This window comes from Larimichthys crocea, chromosome XII (genome assembly GCF_000972845.2).
Source record: "Larimichthys crocea isolate SSNF chromosome XII, L_crocea_2.0, whole genome shotgun sequence".
Lineage (NCBI taxonomy): Eukaryota > Metazoa > Chordata > Actinopteri > Sciaenidae > Larimichthys > Larimichthys crocea.
In genome coordinates this window covers 25,698,794-25,714,399 of record NC_040022.1, presented here as the reverse complement: position 1 = coordinate 25,714,399, position 15,606 = coordinate 25,698,794, and positions in this window count along the sequence as shown.

Here is a 15,606-nt window from a genome sequence, read left to right as displayed (position 1 = left end):
GTTATTAACAGTTGCGTGGCTCTGTGAAGAAGTCCTGACCTGTGGCCCCGGGCCTCTCTGTCCCCAGTGCTGATGTAACACAGCCCTGAATTAGGAAGAGCTCTCTTACAACTTTAATTTAAACCGACTCAGAGCCAACCATGCGGGATCGTGACTTTAAGGTTTACATGCAAGAAATGAATGTGCTCGCTGGGTTTAATGCTGTGTTTTCTGTGTTTTTGCATGCTAGGTGTGTCATTATCTCGGTCCCTTGCTGATATAAGTTTGTCTGTTTGTTTGCTCGTCCACATCAAGTCATCGCACTTTTTTTTTCTGGCTCCCTGGCTCCCTTGCTCTGCTCTCGCTACATACCTGACAATCATCTGCAAATCAGCACACCTGTCTGGCATCGAGCCTTGCCGGATTTCTTTGTTAGTTTTTTATATGGTGCGCTTCTTCCTGCTGTGAAGATGGTTTATTCTTGCATTGGTTTTGTTAGCTCTCCTGCCATTTAAGGATTATCTGCCTTCCTGCTGGTCTTGACATCCAATAAACCCATCAGCCAGATCTCCCTCTATCACGTTTCAATCAAGATTTCTTCTGCCTCACCTCAGCCTGTCTCATTCTTAAGAAAATACTTGTTTTCACCTTTACCTGCCTGAGCTGTGTCTGCATTTGGGTTTAGCTAAAATTGTGACTAAATAAACTAGAAACTAGCCTCAAAGTCTGTGTAAAGTAAGAATAAATATTGTATGTGTTCAGAGTCGGTTATTAACCACCCAGCCATGTTTGAATGATTAAAAATATCAACAAGTTTATAAAATTGGATGTCAAAATCAGGTAAGAATGAGCAGTATTCTCAGCTCCAGGACTGTGTGGGTGTGTCCACTGAATGTGCTGAAGCCACGCCTTCTCACAGGAGCAATCAAGCAGCAATTTGGAAGTGACTGAAACATGTCAGATGAGCTCAGAAAATGACTTGACTAACTTTGAAACAGATGAATAAATCTCAGTCTCTGCTAGGGGTGCAGTTGTATGCTCAGAGTGGCCTCAGTGTGTCATCGAGCCACCCTACCTTAATTTTAACCCAACCATGTTTCCCCAGAATCAACACACTTCTCTATAATATTTAACCCAAACCATGATCTCTCTTTAACTCTAACCCAGTTGCTTTGTGTCCTAACCCAACCAATCCAACCGACCAAATGTTGATCATAAAAACCGATTGATGTCCGATCAGAAAATAGTTGTTGTTCTAGAGCGTGTGTGTTTTGTTCTATAGTTTGGACAAATTGTTCTGATATCTTGACAACTCACACACTGTGGGTAATAACAAAAAATGTATTTCCCCTGGGAGATTAAAAAGTGTTTGGTATCTCAAAGGAATTTGCTGAGTGTGCACATTTGTGACTTGAATATCTATTCTGCCTTTCCCGTTAGCAGCTATCTTTGGACAAACTTGAACTATTAGCTCCAGCTACAGAACAGCTAAAATAGATTCAAAGAACAGACGCTAATTCAGTCTAAACCACTCCTATCATAAACACTGCAGTCTATTGCAATGTGTTTATTAATGGGAAATATATTTAGACATATCAACATATAAAACTGAAATTAATGATACGAGTCGATGCTGTAAATGTCTCCATTAAAAAAGTCCTGCTGTTTAACTACACTAAGGCCTTAATTGAGATTTTAAAGCAGTGGGATAATTGAATATGAATATTATGCTCAGTGATTATGATGGTTGGAGCAATTATATGTAGCCAAATTAGTTTTATATCAATTACACACACACACACACCAAAAAAGTACAAATTCATATTTTGGTATGGTATAGACACACATAGAAACAGTTATTTGCTGTCGGGAGGGTGCAAATCACCAGAAGATGACAGATCTTGAAGCAGTAGACAGACCAACTTAGTTGTAACCGTCTGTCTTCTTCTCTTCTCACTGGACATGTTTGATCAGCTGCCGGACATTATCCTGCTCACCCATTTCCACTCCACGCATCTTGGATTGCTCACCTAATTCCACTCAATCTGCAGCGAGGTGTGAACCATGACGTTTCCTGTTCCAACGCTGAATTATTACAACCTGGCTTCCAAAGATAACTCTGTGCCTCGTTTCTCCCCTCCCGTCCACTTCCCATCACCACAATACTCCCACGTGTCTTGGAAAGTCAAAAGCTGGAGAGTCAAACTGTCACGGCTGTGAGCTATTTTGACGTCAGTTTAATGTTCAGTCAGCTTCTTGAGGAATATGGAAACCACAGAATCTGAGGAAATGGCTGTTTTGTCAGGATGGGGATTCGTGGGAACTGACAAGCAGATTAAGAAAAGAAGAGACCCTGACAGAAATAGGAACTAGGACCATGTTATAGACTGGTTTTCCATTTATGTAATGTGATATTCCTTCCATTCAGTTGTTTTTTGTTTAATGCATACATAGCAATCTCATAATACACCATATAACAAAAACACCTGTTGGTAAATAATTTATGTCTAAGAACTAATTTCATAAAACACTAAAAATAAAAACTGAGCTGGAGAAGTAATTCTGTTTGCAGCCAGATTAAGACTCTTTCTTTACATTGTTTTATTGTTTTAGTTTATTGTTGCACAATGTGTTTTATTCTAAAATCTTATCTTCATGTAGACAAAATCATCTGTACAATCTTTGAGTTATCCAATTATTTTGCTTATCGGGGACAGATGTTCAGTTGCAGCTGTGGCTTTTAAACATTGTAGCAGAAGATGAGGCACTCTGAGCCCGACTGTGAACGAAACTGAAGAGAACAACAGGGAGACTGATGATGTTGCAAAGCTGAGGATTAATCTCACAGAAACACTGCAGAGGAGTGAGACTGTGGTTTGGGGTAATGTTGTAATTCTTTTCTGTCTATCCTATGCAGAAAATGTTACTTTTCTCAGACACCGCAGGGATCCTCTGACATTTGAGCATATTGATTGATCATAAAGAGCCTTTTCAGGACACAATGTATTAAAAAGATGTTTAGCTGTACCGCACACAATTAAAAGAGGAACAATTTACCATATGTTGGCTTCGCTTGATAGATATATTTTGGAACTTTTAATAACCCAATAAAACAGGAAGTCAGACCTCATGAGTGACGCAAGCAGACATACGTATTTAAAGAAACCAATTTTCAGGCATATGAACAATTCTTATATATTTAAGTGTGCCATACCATGCAAGATCCTTGAGGGGAAAAATAAATGATGATGATGATGATGATGATGCAGACTGAGAATCTGACAAATTAACTTCCATAGATTTTTTTTAAATAACCCTATTGTGCTAAAGTAAAGACTTTGTCTCCTAGCAACCCACCCAGACACCACCCACATATGCAGACGCCGCTGCACGCGCATCCATCCACTTATTGAGTCAAAGCACTCATTTGCTTATAATGAAAATCATTTCCTTGTGCTGCAATTACGGTTGCTAATGCTTTAGTCTTTCCTACTATATTAAAAAGCAATAATGATTTTTTCAGAAAATGAAAATCGCAATGGTTTGTCATCAATATCGCGAGCTCTGATGGCGGTATCTACCAACTGATACGCAGTGACTCTAATTACACTCAACTGTGTAAATTGTACATTTGGGGTCATTGAACATATTTAACAGCAAGACTCCCTGAAGTCATTTTAAAGAGTAATTAGCATCACTTTAATACAGTTAACTTAGATACACTGCATTTACTTTACTTCTCTACTAATGGCCTCATCAGTTATGCTAAACTGCTTAGTTACTGTTGCTACGCCTGTCCTTAGATTCAGACAAGCAGGCTTCTCAGTGCCGGCCAGTGATCATTGACTTTGTCAGCTCAAAGGATGATTTTTATTTCATGTAGCTAATTAAGCTCATTATTGGTTTAAACCGTGCTGTCCTTCAGGCTTTGTTTTAAAACAGGCATCCTGTAAATGGGTCTTCAAATATGCACTTGATGGCGTCATGTGAAGCTCTGACAGCTGACCATATGTTCCCGTGGTTATTTTGTCTATTCACTCCTCTCCTGCTTTGTTACCCCAACATCTTGCTGTTGTCTTCTTAAGTACGATCCTCTTTCTTTCTGTCTTCAATATGTTGTTGCTGCTGTTACGCGAGCCGCTCCTCCTCCCCGTCACCACCCAGTATTCATGAATTCATCATTTCATCAGCCATTAGCCTCAGCAGAGTCATCAGCCACCACCAGTGTCCGGACTCTAGCAGAGTCTATCTTGCTGCTGCCCAGGGCTGACACCCCTTGATCACTAACACACCACACCACGTAATGTTATAATAAACAATTAACTTTACTTCGTTCACTTGTCTCTCCAGATTTAAATAAAAACATACTAATAGCCAGAGGCTAAAAAAAAATTAGTCCATCCTCACAGCTGATGATAAATGTAGAAGACTCTGACACTGCTTTTCGTTTACTTGTTTTTATTTTACAACAGTATGGTTTCACTTTTAATGTTACACGAGAAGAGGCTGGATGAAGGCTGACAAACTCACCATATTTAAGAGAGAGAGAGAGAGAGAGAGAGAGAGAGAGAGTGGTATATTGGAAACATTTAACCTCAGGGCAACATTAATGCCTTACATCCATACAGGGATGGATGGAGGTACCCAAAGATAAGCAAGTGAGGGAAGACATAAATAGTGGCCTGATTCTGTCTGCAATCAAGTGGTGTGCCTGCATCATATCTCGGCTTTGGTTCCCATGGCTTTTGTATTGCCTGGTGATGAAAACTTCTATCACTACAGGGACCTCTTTAACAGACAGAAACTCCAATATTTAATCAGATTCTACAGTTTTATACTACAATTATGCAGCCTGATTTATTTCTAAATAACTTTTAATTTGATTAGACTTGCATGTTATTTAGGCTATTTGTTTGCTGGGCTTCACGGTGGAGGAACTAAAAGTGAATGTGGAATGAATTAAAAAGAGATAAGGACTTATTTTATCTTTTCTGCCACAGGCAGCACGCAATTGTTTTATTTTCAGTCCCATAGCTGAACAAAATAAATGACACTGAGTTGTCTAGATTCACGCCTGTTGTCTGGGGTGTGTGGAGGAGCACCCCTCCACTCTACAGAGCTTTTCAGCATTGTTTTAGTAGGAATGTGTGCGATTAGTCGACTAGGGGAATAAATATTGCTAACGTCGCTAGTCAGTTAAACAAACTATATTGTTTTATTAATTTACAACGCTGGTCTTGTTAGTGTTTATTCACAAGCTACTTTAATCAGCTCACATTGCTTTTCACATACAGGTTCACATACAGGCTGTCTGTAGGTTTTAATAACAGGTGAGCCACGTGTGAAGGAACCTTGAATGAAAACGTTGTTTTTTTTTGTCGGTTTCTTCCATTTGTTTCTCCATATCCTGGTTTTTCCTTCAGTATAACCTTCACCTCCTCATATGTCTCCAAGGACATGTGTACAAGGACAGTCTACACAGGGTGATACACAGGGGTCACACTCTCCCACATCAGATTGCTACACACACAGATTAATTTATTTTGCAGTCAACCACACCCAAACAATTAACACCCTTTTTTTTAAATACTGTAGGATTACATTAAAACATTGAAACATTTGTTTCTTTGTGAGTTTCCATAACAGCTGGGGAAGGTCCCTTCCTTGTGGAGATAAAGGCCTGGCTGCAGGGCTGAGGACTCTTAAATCCTGAAGCAAACTCATTGGTTTAAACTATGTGCTGCCATGTCATAAAGGGGGATACGGTTTTAGTTAGTTGTTGTCTTTAATGGTTTGGCCCAACCATCTGGCATTTAGTCTGGCAGGATTGTTCAGTAATTGTTCAGTGAACAATCAGAACACTAGCCACCACAACAACAACAATGACAACAACCATGGTAACTAGCTTAGAGGCAAACAACAACAGTCACCACAAAGAGAGAGAAAAAAAGTAATGTGAATGGACATTCAAGATTAACTAAATATTGCCAATACATTTGCCACTGTTATTATTATCACAACGTGATAATAGGTGTGCTGCCCCCAAGTGACCAAAGAAATGACTGAATGCAGGTTTGGGTCAGTGGGTACACCAAAAGGGTTAGATTGACAGTGTACAAGTTCTCTAGAGTGGACTCTTTCATTCAATAAACAGTCCCCCTTTGTTCTTAACAGAACCCATTGAAAGTAATAGACACAGTCTCCTGGTGGCTGGTTTACTACACTTAACATTATCGTTTAAACACTTAGAGCAGTCCGATTCATATACAGTCACTTACCAGACAGCAACATTATACGCTTGCCAGCACTGCTTCTTGGTAAATGGACTTTTCTTGTATTGGGTTCATCTGTGAGTCCAATCCAAAGGAAAAAAAACATGGTACATTCTTCAAAATGAGACATGATGTCTGTTCATGAATGTGCCTGACAAAAACTGAGGCTTTTATTGTGCCTGCATGTTCCAGTAAATACCGTGTTTGCTGATGTATGATTGTCTAATGGTATGGTGTGAAGTAACAAATGAGAATCTGTCAGTGCAGATGTAGCGTGCTTCACGTGTTCATTGCCAAGGTGCATAACAGTTGCCTGTTAACGATTGATGAACCACTAAAAGCCATCACAACTCCTTTAGTCCACTGGCACTGGGAGAGCAAGGTTAAAAAGCGAGTAAAAATTGGATGTGTGGTTAGAATGAATGTTGTAATCAACAACGTTGTTATGTAAGAGGAGACATGACATCCCTTTTACTCTCAAGGCAAAAACTACTACATCCCTTCAACAGACATTGCTCAGCTTTGTTTTTACCTTCAGGCACATTTGCTCTCTGCCACTTGCAGCCTCACCGTAGGCGCAGTAGTGATGCTTCACTCCAGGATCCGGCTTGTTTTGCTTCTTCAGCTTGGACACATACAGAGATTAAGTTAAGTGATAAGGCGGACATTACTTAGGCATGAATGCAAGGTCATTAACAGGCAATGTGGTACTCAGGATATGCAGTAAGAGGTGTGTTACTGGAGAGTCACAGCTGTTTTAGCTTCACCTCGCTGACTTCCTCCTCAATCAGTGCTTTTGAAAATTAAAGACTACGCTGGCAGTGCAGGGCAATTTTTAGCTTTCTGAAACATCATATACACTCTGGGACATGTTATTCTAGTTATAGAGAGCAGTTAGTTTAGAATATTAGACATGCTAGTGGCATTATGGATGCCAATGTTGCTCTGTTGGTCCACTACTTTGGTGGAGACTAAAATAGCTATGTTTTTGCCTTTAGGCAAGTTACCATCACCATCATCTGTTACACAAACAACACATAGTCACAATAACACCGTCTAGTCCATCCATCCTCATCTTGTGCCCATGTGGTTCAGAAAATAAACTGTATAGATGCACATTCGGTTGGTTATTTTATCCAACTGGGCAGAACACAGACATGCTATTACCACAGTAATGACATACATCAGTGTTGAGCAGTGTTTTGCACATAAGTGTGGCGTAACATCAGGCAGAGCAGGTAGGGTTGATTGAAAGTGAAGTGCTCCTGTATCCAGTTGAAATTGCAGGTGGGATCAAGGATAAAACCGTGTATGTCTTAGATGAGCAGACTAATCTCTCTTGTTCCTTAGATTATAGCTTGTAAGGAGACAGCAAGTGCCAACCACAGAGTGGCTGAACCCTGAGAGAGGAGTCTGTGGTCAGAGGATGTGGCTTTGTGGTGAGGGGCCATAGCTTGTTTTGTAATCAGGGGTCTTACAAGATGGATTCCACAGAGAATGGAATTAATGGCTCAGAGATTTCCAATTGCATTGAAGGAGCTCTCTCAAGGCTAAATAAACAGATTCACACACAAAAATGAAAATCAGGAGATGCTAGAAATGTTTCAGTCAACTTAAGTTGCTAAGGCACACCAGCCCTTTGATATACCTTCTATTTTGACTGCAAATCATAAAAATGCTCTTTGGTTTAGGAGCTGTAGGAATCTTGTATAGCAAGTTAAACTTCAGATAAGAAGTTTCCTGAATAAATTCTGCACCACTTCTTTGGTTTTTGAATGACCTCATCTGTGACAGCCACAGATCCTGTTTGACCAGACACTACTGAAACATCTGAATAAAATACAACCTCTCCGAATGAACTCTCTGTAGAGCACCTCAGTCAGGCTATCAGCATTTGCAACGGTCCTATGCGCCTGTGCAGCCAGGAAGTTATCGCACACGTGGGCCCTGGTAAATGGTGATGAGCATTAATGGGAAGACATGAATTCAAAGCAGGCACGTTTCTGTCTTTTGCTTCCAAACACCTGCTTTCTAGATGCGCAGACAGTCCAGCTCCTAACAGGTAGTCATTAACTTGTTCATTTCTTTGTTTACTTCTCCTACCAGGGGGGGTTTGGTATTACATCGTACATCAGGATCCACTCACTGTGCCGTTGGGTAAATGAATGTGCAGAGAGCAAGGGAGACAGCTTTAATCTCCTGGCAGCTTCTGCTCACTGGACCTGTTCCTTCAGTGTGAAGCTGCAGCAGGTTTCAGAACAGCGTAACGTTAATGTAACCTTACGTTCAACACTGAACAGTCTCTTTAGGTATAAGGCCAAGTGGAAATGTCAGATGTTCTTGCCACCTCTTTCGTAAAACCATAAAGGAAATCATGAAAGTTACATTTGGTCCTTCAGGTGAGGGGTGGCACTGTAATAAGAAGGTCATAATCTGGTCAGAGAGTCCCATTAAGAAGGTCATACACATGTTAAGATGTCCGCTTCTGGTCACGAGGCCTATCGATTCCACCAGGCAACGAAAATCCATTTGAGTCAGGGTGTTGTTGCTCAATTTTGGGGGTTTATTTTTTATGATGATGTGTCCTACCACACCCAGTACAGAGCTTTTAATGATGTAATCCGGATAATGAAGAAACAAGCTGTTTAATTCTGATGACTTATGGTACAGAAATTCAATATCCAGCAATGATCATGATCTCACTTTATTATGGTTTTAAACAGGGAGTGTAAGAGAGTCTGTAACTGCTGTTACTATTCACTATTTTGTCTACACTGACAAATGTTAGAGAAAACGTGATAGACATAAGATTTGTTATTATATCTCAGATACACACTAAAAATTTGAATTGGCTTTAATTCGAGTCCAATATACCCAGTAAAAAATGCAGTTCTACAAACGTCCTGAGCGTGGCTACAGAACAAGTCAGTCTCCATAAGCACCCATGTTAAAACTTCACAGCAGAAATAAACATGTTTACAGCCTGGTACAAAAACGGTTTTGGTCTCTATAGCTAATTTCCTTGTCCATGACAACTGTACAGAGGGTGAATTGTTTTTTAAAAGTTATTAATAATAATGATATTGTCATTAAGGCTTATACTTACGCATAATTAACAGAGTGGCCACTTAGACTGACCATTGGGTGCCGTTACAGATGGCTTGTTTGAGCACCCAGGCGTGATTCAGCCCAACTCAGGTCTGCCGATGATCCACGTCTTTGCCGGGAGGAGGCAGAGGCAGGACAGCCAACAGCTCTTCAGAAATCTGTAAAACGCAAACGCTGTCCATTCTTTGTACTGTCAGTGGTTTTGACCCAGTATTATTGTTATTTCTTTATATTACTGTTGTATTATTTACCCCAGCTAATATATGATTAGAAGAATTTATAAAAGTTTCATCTGTAAACTGTAACAATTGTATTGTTAGCTGTACAAAAGAATGTGCATATGACATTAAAAACTGCAGAGGTTTATATTATTATTAACCATGAGTAACATATAGTTACATGTAAGTCGAATAAGAGAATATAACAGTTCACAGCCTTTGGATAACAAGCAGAAGAGTAAAACAAAGTGTGAGTGAATAAAACATTTTAAAAGTTAGTTTTTACATTTTATAACTACTTCTTGACATTTTCCATTTCCTTCCATTTCACGCATTTTAATAACATCCTCACCCATTTCTGCATTTAAATGACATTTCTGACAAGCTTTTATGCTCATAGCTGTTAAGCCTCTCGTGAAAATAGCATAATGGTCCATTTAGAATTGATTGATCGCTAACAGGAACTTTTACCTTTGAAAAAAATAAGATGTCTCTTATTAACACTCCATTTGAGTGGTTTTTAAATGGAGTGAGTGTTTTTATGTGTTATCCCTGAGTTAGTACAGGTCAAGTGTTTAGTATTATATAAATGTTGTATGTACATGTGTGTAGAGTAGCGTGTTTTTTCCGCAATACGTGAGAGTAAAGCATAAAATTAAACTAAACTGTCCTGTGCTGTTAAGTCAGAAAACCTGGTTTGAAGAAGTTAAGGGGAGCAAAACTCAACAGTCTAGTTTTACTGGCACTGCCTGAGGTGAGGTGGTGGTACTGTACGAGTCAGCTAAGAAACTCTCTTCAGTTGCCCAGGAGATTATGGTTCCTGTCAATCCCCCAGTGAAACCATGAAAAACAGCAACATGAGTTTGGCTTCACAAACTCTTTGGGATGTCTGCCATACACCATAATTGCTCATTTCCTTGCAGAAATGGTTTTGTAATTCAGAGTAAAGCACGTAATGGTGACTACCCAGAAATCTGTCTTATTGAAATGTGATGAAAGCCTGGGTTATATTTGTTTTTCTTAACCAGTGTTTTACGAGTGTTGTGCCCAAATGAAATACAGAAAATACCCACAGGAACTCTGGAGCAAAATAAATGATGAATTAAGATTCAATTTCATATCAGTCTTGTAGCTTATTCCCAATCATCCAACCAGGTGGGAAAATTATCCTGTTACATATGACACAGTGCCACACAGTATTGTAAGTTGAAAAAGTGGGATGGAGAAAAGCATTCCCGTATTTATAATCCTGACGAAAAGTTTCTTCCTGACCTCACCTTGCAGCCTCCATTGAGACTCAGTGTTTCTCCTTGTTGCTGCTTGAGTTGCTGCTCTGACTTGGATGAAACACAGCAGATGTGAAGTGTGTTTACTGACAGCGAAACAAGGACGAAGTTCATTTGGGGGCGAAGTAGAGTCACAGTGTACCTCAGTGAGTGCTGCCCTTGCAGTATCAGGAAGCTTTGTCACTTTGTATCGTGGACACACACTTAAAACAGCACTTTCTGTTCTTGGGCTGTATACATTTTCCACATTGATTTTCTTTCAATTCAATTCAAAATTAGACAAGTCAATTACAGTTCCAGTGTGAAGAAAATGTTTTGCGTGAAGCTCCTCAGGCTGAATCTAATCAATCTCTGGTCCAATCTCTGGTCTAGTCCTGGTACATTAACTCCAATATAGTATCGCTTTAAAAAAAACAGTGCTTCTAAATAACAGTAAATTGAGCATCGTCATAGTGAATGCATTTTGCATCATTATCCAAGTTAACATGTTTGTCAATGTCTAATTATTCCCCTTGCGGTCTTATAACCATCATTAGTAATCTGATCCATCGGGGTGAATAAATCAGTGAGGGGCTATGAAGAAACATCTCACGTGTCAACTTCAGTGTGAGCCACAAGCTGTCAGATTTATAAAGCCATTCATCAGTTATGATTAACACATTGATCAAACTGTGTGTGGACTTTCAACACAAAATAGAAGTGTCTTTAATAGCAGAATGGAGGCAATCAAAGAAACCATTTATAGTATGAGTAAAATTGCCCTTCTGTCATTTGTGTCAGGACTTTTTCGAGGCTATTACTGTACCAGCTACATCCTGATTCAAGTAAATTAATGTGAAGAGTCCGGCTGTCTATTTTTATTCTAGTCTCCTCTGGAAATGATCAAGCTAGAGTAAAAGAGAAAAGCATTTAGCACTATTGAATTGACATGACGGCATGAATTGAGAGCGAAAACCACACACTGATTGATTCCACCTTTGTGGATACATAGGAATAAGCGTTTCTCAAATGTCAAACTATTACTTTCAATGAAGTGACATGAATGAATGTACATGTAATGGACTGACCCACAAATTTTCTACTATTTTGAACCTCACCGCTGAGCACAGAACAGCAGCATGCACTGAAAGCTCTTTTGAATGTCCCTCAGAGAGAAGCTTTTGGTTATCAGACTCCCATCCAGGCCAGTGAATTTACCCAGAGCCACGTCAGTGCTTCTGCTCCGACCACCGCACTCTCTGAGATATTGGATTTATTCAACTTATTCTGTGTTTGATGGGGATAATCTGATTGCACATTTAGTTGATTTAATTTAACATGCTTGAGACCAGACTGTGAGCGGTGGTTGACAGACTATTAGCTTGTGGTGAAGGGGATCTCTCAGATGAGTCCGTGTGTGTGAGCGTAAGCTGAGAAGGTCTTCTTCGTATTACATGATGTAGTAGCTTTGGTAGATTGGTTTGCTTCGACCCGGAGTGTGTGTACCCTGGGGATTCTGCTCTGCTTGAGAGAGACGATAACAGGACCTCTCAAACACAGCTAATGAGCTCTAACAACCTGACTGATGATGCTCATGCATTAACCAAACCAATGAATCTCTCTCCGCTCTGTCCTCCTCTGCCTTCTGTAAAATGTTTGAAGCATTAGAAAGCGTTTTTCTGCACGCCACCTGCCACACTTTGATCACAACATGTGTCTTTGTGTTTATGGGTCGCAAGGTTTCTGACATTAAGCTTGCAAATTGGCACTGTCTGGATCACAGTCCTTTTTTAAAGTGGCAATTATGTACGAATTTCTAAAAGGCTTAAAGGTCTTTTCTTCTTTTTAGAGAAACTCTACACTCATTACTGCCCTTATTTAAATCTGAAGAAATCCTTTCAGTGTCTGTGTCACCACTCTGAGAACACCAAAATATACAAGTGGTTTTCATCTTTGGATTCATTATTGGTTATATATATATATATATTGTCAAAAAGTAAAGTACATTCTGTTTTGTAGTCAATGGCTAACCGTAGAAATAAACGGGTTCCTGCAAAAAAGTCCAGTTTTTGATCATTGCCTTATATTGAGCATTTCCTGAAGACTGGCAGTACCCATGCTCGCTTACTTAGTGTGGGTGGAGTGGTGTGATGAATGGGAGCTGCTTGGTAAGGGGATTTATATGACAATAAAAGAGGCTGGTAATTGATGACTCGGTGGACTTTACAGTGATCAATAGCTAAACCAAGTTAGCAAAGAGCAGTTTAGATAAGAAACCAACGTATTTATGTGTTTCCTGTGATTGTTCCTAAACAACTTAAAGGAAAGAAACATTCTTACACTTTCTGCATCATTCGTCACGTCCTGCTCTCTCGGAGAAACAAAGATATGAGAAGAGAGACAGTGAGAGGTAGCGATGCTCACTTTGTGAGAGCAGTCCTTATTTCCATGTTAACAACGTGATATCGGTTTCTGCTCTGGCAGACGACTACAGAACTACGGCTTATTTTGAAAAGCTTGCATGTTACAATTCAGCATATTCAGTGAGTGTGCTGGTCCGAACCAAAATTAGACAGTCCCAGATAAACAGATGGAAATGAGAAGTATCTTATTCCCATTTGGATCTCAAGAAGAACATGCACTGACATTACTGTCACGGCTAGAACCCAAATGCACGACTCGGGAGACAAAGTGCAAAATAAACAAATCTTTTATTACTATGAAAGTACAACAGAAAATCACTCACTGGGAGGACAAACACTATATAATCTAAGAAAATAAAAAACACTCAAGAGAGGGAAAACCTACTAACAAAATTAAGGATGAAGATAACAAACGAAAAAACACTCTTGCGAGGGAAAAATCTATAAAGAACAAAGGCTTGACAGAGTATCAACAAAATATACAAAAACCTGACAAGACACGGATCAAAAGTAGTAACAAACTTGACTTGGACGTGGAGCTGGTTCTCAGGTACGTAGGACAAGACGAATTGGCAACAGACAAAGGGAGACGCAGACAATATATACACATGGTAATGGGGAACAGTTGGGAACAATCAGGGCGGGGAAGACAATCAGACAGGTGGGAAACACACCAGGGGAAGGAGCGAGTTATCTGAAACAAGAAAGAGGGGAACATTTCAAAATAAAACAGGAAACCACAAGACAACATTGACACAAGACAACCTAAACCTAACCAGCTTTCTTAGTCATGACAATTACAACTCCAAAGAAAAAAGGGTGTGTGTGTGTGTGTGTTACTTACTCATCCAGCACTGATATTAAATGCATGAATACACTTTATAACATATTTTTCACATATGCATATACATGCATTTTTTTTTTTTTTTTGATAATGTAATGCCTTGTGATGTACAAGTAATAATTTCATATGGCCTGAAGCACGTCACAGTCCACCTACGGTGTTAACTAATTTAATAATATTTGCATGCACTGCATTGAGACATATAGAATTTAAGTAGCTGGGTGACCTGGGTGAAATATGTGGAGGTTAAATATTTATTCACATTCACCCTACTCCATGCTAAGGATCCTGGGAACTGACGGTGGCACGCCATGCAGCCGCCCTGAAAACATATTAGAGAGCTGAGGGTGGAGAATAACAGCCTAATCATACACAATCTATTTGTTCACATCAAGACACAAGCCCAGTTCACAGGCCTCAGGGAGAAAGCATAAACACTACACTGACATTTGCCCTCTAATATATTTGCTCCTTGTGCATTGTGGAGTGCAAAAAGATGCTCTTTCTACCACTTCCCATCTCCTTATACCCTGAGGATATGCATTTGTTCCATACTGAAATATGCCCCTGTGGTCTTCTCTTGAAGGAAGCCAAACCTGCTAAACTACATATTGTACATAATTAGCAAACAAGAACATGTTAGTTATTTCAAATAAATATTCTCAAGGGATTCTGTTTGTTTTTCATCAGGGCCACTATTACATCAGAAATCTGCTCACAAAACTACCACTGTCATTGGATGCTTCTGCTTTCACTCCATACAGCTCTCTTATTTTGGTACGGGTGTGCAGGAAAATGTCAGAGCGCATTTCATCAGGGTCCAGAACATCTGGTTTTCTTACATTAATCATACGCTGCTGAAGAAGCAGTCAAGAAGCATCTTTTGTAGATCATTTTTGGCAGGAAAGTATAACACGATAATGTACTTTGTGTAATGTTAAAATGAACACAACTGGGAAATGATCAAACAAGCTTCGAAGCCACAAAGTTTGACCATGAAAGCAGCACACTCATGAATGAAACTCACAATAGGCAAAGTTTAAACACAGGATAAACACCCTGTGTTATAAACAATGACATGCATGTTTATTCTTACATAGTTAGCTCAGAATGGGCCAGTATTTACACATTGTCACTGCACGTCTGCTGTTTGACTTCAGAAATTAAGGATAATAATTATAATTACCCATGTTGTGTGAAATATTCATTATTCTTCCTCCTTACTCCATGCAGACCTGCATGAAAATTGAACAATTATATAGGAATACTATAGGAGGAAAATCATAAGGCAGAAAACTATTGAATGATTTAGAAGTGTGTGCATCCAATACTAACTGAGAAATAAATGGATATACTCTGTATACATGTGTATATCCTGTGTATGACTGCATCCACATTTTGGAGCCATATAGCATGGACATTATAGTCTGGCTGACACATAAATAGCACAATAATTTGCTGATATGAGCCACCCACTATCCAGTAGCTTCTTGTGCA